We start from the raw sequence: 6000 nt of genomic DNA, 5'->3' as shown, positions 1-6000 counted from the left end.
ACATTGTATCTCCCTGTGCTCCTGTAGGTACCGCCCACATTGTATCTCCCTATGTCCTGTAAGCACCACCCACATTGTATCTCCCTGTGCTCCTGGAGGTACCGCCCACATTGTATCTCCAGCTGTGCAGTGACCTGAGAGACTGGAAACTATGTGTCAACAGCTTTGCAGAGCTCCTTGTTGAGGAAGGAGGTGAGCAGGGCTAAGAGAGCAATGGAAAAGCTCTGTCCCTCCCAGCTCTTTGGTCCATACACAAAGGGTCTGATATATGAATGGTCATCACTTGGGACAGATGACATCTTTCTTGTGACTTTCTAAGTATGAGTGTACCATCTGATGGGCTCGTCCTGGTTAGCAAACTCACTTTACCCCTTCAATTTCTCAACTCCATGAACTGAAGAAGGACACAGAATAGACTTAGTCATTAAGAGCTTAAACTAGTGGTAGCGAGCCGTCTGGTCAGGTTCATCTGCATCTTCCTTACCAGTTGCATGAGCTGAAATGTTCTTCTTATGGTTTGATCATATCATCTAAAAGTTAATCTTCAAAATCATGTGTTAATGGGGTTTGGAGGTGAGGCATTTGAGAGGTACTTAGGATTAGAAGAGGATGTGAAGGTGGGGCCCAACATGGCATTAATGGATTATAGGGAGAGGACTATAAATGGGCAGGAACATGCTTGCCCTGTTCATACACGTGACACCCCGTACTAGGTTATGATGCAGGAAGAAGCCCTTACCCGGTACTAGGCACAGGGCAGCACAGTGCTCACAGGCTTCCTTGTCTCTGGAACCCTAAGACAAATAAACCTCTACTCTTTTCAGATGATCTGACTTCCGGTATTTTGTCCAAGCAACAGAAGATAGGCTGTGGCATCCCTTCATTCAAAGTTTGGGTAAGAACTTTATATAAAAGTTACAGATTCTCTGTGACAATGGAGATGATTCGTGCACAGCACTTGCGTAACCCCTGGCCTTGCGAAGCATGTGTTAATGTTAGTGGGGAGCCATTCTGGCTCTACTAAAGACCAGCTCTGCGATGTCCTCAGGCTTCACTGTGAGACAAGGCTTGGTTGGGTAGCTGTAACAGCGATCTGAAAACAGTAGCTCGCACATCACACTTTCTGTCAGCTTGACTTTAGATCTCTGGACTCCGGGCAGCCTGTCTTGGGAATACTGCCAGTCTACGGTGGCAGACCACGAACTGGAGGGTATGTGTCAGCTCTATCTACATTGCAGCAGCCAACACCGTTGAACGGCCACTCTTGAGTTCAATAGTGTGGGATTCGACCGTATTCCTGCAGGGTGGGGAAGTGGAAGCCAGAAACAGTCACGTTTAATCACACAGTGGGGAGGCTCTTTATCCTGACCCCTGCCCTCTGTGAGGCTTGTGGCACATGGCAGGGACTCTTGCATGTTTATCCTCTTGAGTGTTCTGCTGTCCCCTCTGCTCCCAGTGTGGCTTTAAGAGTTGCTGGATCCAGGCCGTCCTCTTGTGCCTTGTTTAGCTCAACATCTGGAGAAACTCAACCCTGCTACATATTTGTTCCTAAGTCACAGAACGGCTCACTGAGTTGGCTGCCGAGCCACCTTTTCCAGACAGGCAGAGAGGAAAAATTGATTTGCAAAGAAAAAGAGAGGGTTCTTCATGGCAGGGCCGAGGCCTCCTTTGGAGATGGGCCATGCCCCGAGAGAAGAGTGTGTTGGGCACCATGGCATCAGGCAAGCAGGGCCTTGGATGATAAAAGATTACCACTGGTTAGTGACGTGATCTCAGATCATTCCTTCTCTCTGTGCCTCAGTTTCTTCAACTGAAGAGGGGGTTGGGGGACAGTGACTCTGCCCTATGTAACAGAAGTGGGAGTAAAAGAGATCAGTGCATAGTTTTGTTTAACAGGACAGTCACGTTTTCATTGATAGCATTATGGAATATATCTGATCAGAACATTAATATCCATTTAATCATATATATGAAAGGGATTGTTGAGTGTCCAAAATGGGGAACACTCATTGAGTCACTGGAGCTCCTCTGAGGCTCATGAAGAAGAAAAGATTATGCTATTTTGCTGCTCAAATTGCTGGCAACCGTTTGATACGGTCATGTGCCATTAGTCATGGGTGACTAATTTTTTTCTCTCTACTAGATGGAGTGAGTGCACACAGCAAGATGTAGTGCAGCCCCAGGAAAAGGGAAAACCAAATACTGAGTCTCTGGTTAATTCTGGGAGATGAAAGCCAGGTGGGCTGCGCGATTGACTGGCTGGGTGCTTCTTGGTATCATTTCCGTATTCTGCGTCGTGTTGCTCAACTTGCACCGTCTCCATCATCAAAAAGTATTTTTAGTTGCTTTCATTTCAGGAAATGGTTGGCATTGTTCTTAGGGATGATCAGAAGGGGGGAACACGAGTTGTCTATCATTGGGATGCTGTAAGTAAGGCTTAGGAAACACATCTCGGTATCTCAAAGTCACAGTGTGTACTTTCACCAAGCGTGGCAGGGCCCAGAGCAGAAGTGGGACGAGTTTTTCTGACACTGTCATCAAGACGTTACAGTCATCCACCAAGAGAACGGCCTTCTGAAACCTTTTGTTCTCTAAGATAGGGCCATCATTGTCCCTGTCCTTGCCATTTGCCTTGCAAGCACTGATGTGTGTGGAGCTCGCTGTGTGCCTGGCATGGTTTTAGTGCTGTAACATCTTAAGGCACGTGGCTAATGTCAATCCTTGGAGAGATTTTGGTTTTGTTTTTCTTCAGCCTGGAAAACACAAGGAGATTGAGTAGTTTCTCTAAGGTCGTCCAGTGTGGGCTGCAAGAACAGTTATAGAGCTAGGTGAATGTTCACTAAGTAGAGAGAATCCTTTAGAACGAATGTAAAATGAGTATGGTGGCCCCTTAAGGACAAACTTAATAAAATGAAATGGCCTCCACTCTGGGTCCTTTCTCAGCTCTCTACGATTCACCGAATGTGAACTCTTCGACGTTGATAAATCCATTCACTTCAACTGCATCCACTCCAGACTTTTCCCAGCAGATCCTCACATGGCGGGGCCAGTGAGGAGAGTGTGCTGTTGTCTTCATGTGTCTGTAGAGTTGGCCACATGGGATCCCCAGGAGAGAAATACAAAGGAAAATCACTTCTACGTCCTTTTCTTTTCTGCCAGAGGGAGAAGTGGCTTGCTTTTGGAGGGAGGGTCCTCTGTGGACAACACAGGTTGGCATTGCTCCGCTCTAGAACAATTTCCTAACTGGAAGCAGAGAGCCTCCCTATGCTGAATGCTCAGACTGTGACTCAGAACTCCAGCGCCTCTTGTGGGAGATGGGTTCTCTTAGGTCTCCAGGCAGGGGAAGGGATTCAGAAGGGCAGTGGACCTTGGCACCTTCCACCGTCCCTAGACTGTCAGGAGCAACACTGTCTTTGTGCTGCTTCTGAGCCCTCTGTTTGTTTCTTATTGGATCAGTGTGAACCGTGACCTTTCCCTGGAAACACCGTTTCTTGCTTCTCTGATGCCACAGACAACGAGCTGATAGCCACACTTGCTGGACCTCCCCACGGTAGTCTTCTGGGCAGAGTCCAGCACACACTCTTAGCGTGAAATCTCATTTTCGTGTTTTGCATAAGCCCTCCGCTACCAACATCACCAATTTTAAGTGCCATCTGAATACTGATGCCTCCTTTACCTGTCTCCCCAGCACAAATCCCTCCTCCAAAGCCCACACTCAGCCTACTGTACACGCCACTCTATGCCTAACGAACTATGAATTTCCATAAAAGAATTCTCAAACCTTTGTTCCCCCAAATCAGCTCCTTTTAATCTCTCCAGCTTGGCGGAAGATACAAGAGTCTAATCAATAACTCAAGGAAAGATCTAGGTGTTCTCTTGATCCTGCTGTCTTCTCCAATTCCATGTCAAATCTGTCAAGGTCTGTAGAGAACTTCCAAGCATCCTCACCTCCCCCTGCACTAAATGTTAGCATGCAACAAGACCTTGTAGGTGGCCTCTAGAGACAACAGCAGAGGCTGAGAAATGGCCCAGTCAGGAATGTGCTTGCCACCCAAGTGCAAGGTCCTGAGTGCCCATGTCAAATGCCTGGACCTGTGGTACATGCCTGGAGTCCTAGTGCTCAGGAGACAGGGAGAAGAGACTCCCTGGTACTTGCTGGCCAGTCAGCCTAGGAAAATCAATGAGCTATAGGTTCAGTGAGAGACCCTGTCTCACAAAATAAAGACAGGCCACCATGCTGACTCCTTCAGCACACTGAGAAGGTTTTCTAGATTTTTAAGGGACCTGAATTTAGAGCTTCGTTGTTAAAAAGAATTTCAGGATTAGCCAGTTTATGAGAGAGAGAGATGGATCTTTTATTAAAGATAGATAAGAAGATACATAAAATAGGCTTACAGGCACTTAGGAAGAAAGCAAGACAAGTTAAGTGTGCGCTGGAGGGGGTACGTGGTTTTTATTTATTTTTTTTTAAAGATTTATGTATTTATTATGTATACAACATTTTGCTTCCATGTATACCCACACACCAGAAAAGGGCACCAGATCTCATTACAGATGGTTGTGAGCCATCATATGGTTGTTAGGAATTGAACTCACGACCTCTGGAAGAGCAGTCAGTGCTCTTAACCACTGAGCCATCTCTCCAGCGTTCTTAAGGGAGAACTGGAGAGAGTAAGATGCACTGCGTAGGGATGTGACAGGCACAGTAAGCAATTGATTGTCCGGTCATTAACCACAGATACCATTTTGGTTGCTCTCAAGTTAAGTCTCAGAGGTTGCTAAGAACCCACCCACCCCTTCCTTTAGTGAGATAAGTAGGGTGGCTCCAGAGACTCGGGAAGAACCAGGATCTGATAAGGAAAAGCCAGGGTCCTTTGGCTCGCCCAAGGAGTTTAGTGAACCTGTCCTTATCATGTAAATGAGGTTTCTTGCGAGATTCCTAGAAAATTGCTGGTTTAAGGCTGGGAAGGGAGGAAGGCCTTAAGCAATGGTTGATTGTACTAGAATTCCTGGGGTTTCTGTGTTCAGAGGCTTCAGTCTGGTGCCTGTGTGAGGATTCCTTTTCCTTCTCGGGTCCTCAAAGCTTTCCCTCTCTATCCTGTCTCAGAGAGCGATGGAAGACTCCCAACATCCACCACTGGCCTACACACACAGACACAGACGGACAGGCAGACAGGCAGGCAGATACACAGACACACACATACACATGCGCGAATGCTTGTGCGTGAGTGAACATACACACACACACACACATACACACACACACACACACACACACGTCACAATGACTGTGCCCCTCTTTCTTCAGGATTCAGAGACAAGTGAGTTCAGGCTGAGACCTGACATTTTTGCATTTTTAGTAAAGTTCCCAAAAGACCCGGAAGCCGCTGGCCGTGGGCCCTGCCCTGAGAACTCTCCTATCTTGTAACATTGTCCAGGCCCATCAAGTCTTCTGTTATGCCTCACTTGAATTACTGCCAGAGCCTAATTGAAATTTATGTATCTTGAAAATATTTTTTGATATTTAAATGATATTTATAACATATCATTTCCCCCTCCCTTTTCTCCCTGTGAGCCACCCCAGTGCGCGGCCACTGGAACTTATATTTATGCTCACTCCATTCTGAGGGTTTTCCCCCTTCCCTTTCTGATTTTCTAGTTCTATATTGTAAAACTATCTTCCTTAAGTTTGGGGAAATTCCATCTTTGATAGCGTTACTGTTGGAAGTTAAAAACCTAGAAAACCCAAGCTCCCAGTTTCCTTTGCAACTTGGGTTTCAGACAGTGGCCCAGGCTCTGCCACGTGGGAGACGGCAGTGGGTGCTGAGAGAAACCTAAAGAGGGCCGCTTTAGCCAAAATCCTTTCTGAGGCAATTGAGGGAGGCTGGGGTAGATTCCACACACACAGGTTTACCTCAGAGACATTTGGATGCTTCTGTGGCTTAAGGAATTGACTTTACCCTTGACTCTGAGTTGAGCTTTTGTTTCTTTTTCTTTCCT

The sequence above is a fragment of the Microtus ochrogaster genome, linkage group LG1 (assembly GCF_000317375.1).
Source record: "Microtus ochrogaster isolate Prairie Vole_2 linkage group LG1, MicOch1.0, whole genome shotgun sequence".
Taxonomy (NCBI): domain Eukaryota; kingdom Metazoa; phylum Chordata; class Mammalia; order Rodentia; family Cricetidae; genus Microtus; species Microtus ochrogaster.
This window is presented reverse-complemented; position numbering follows the sequence as displayed.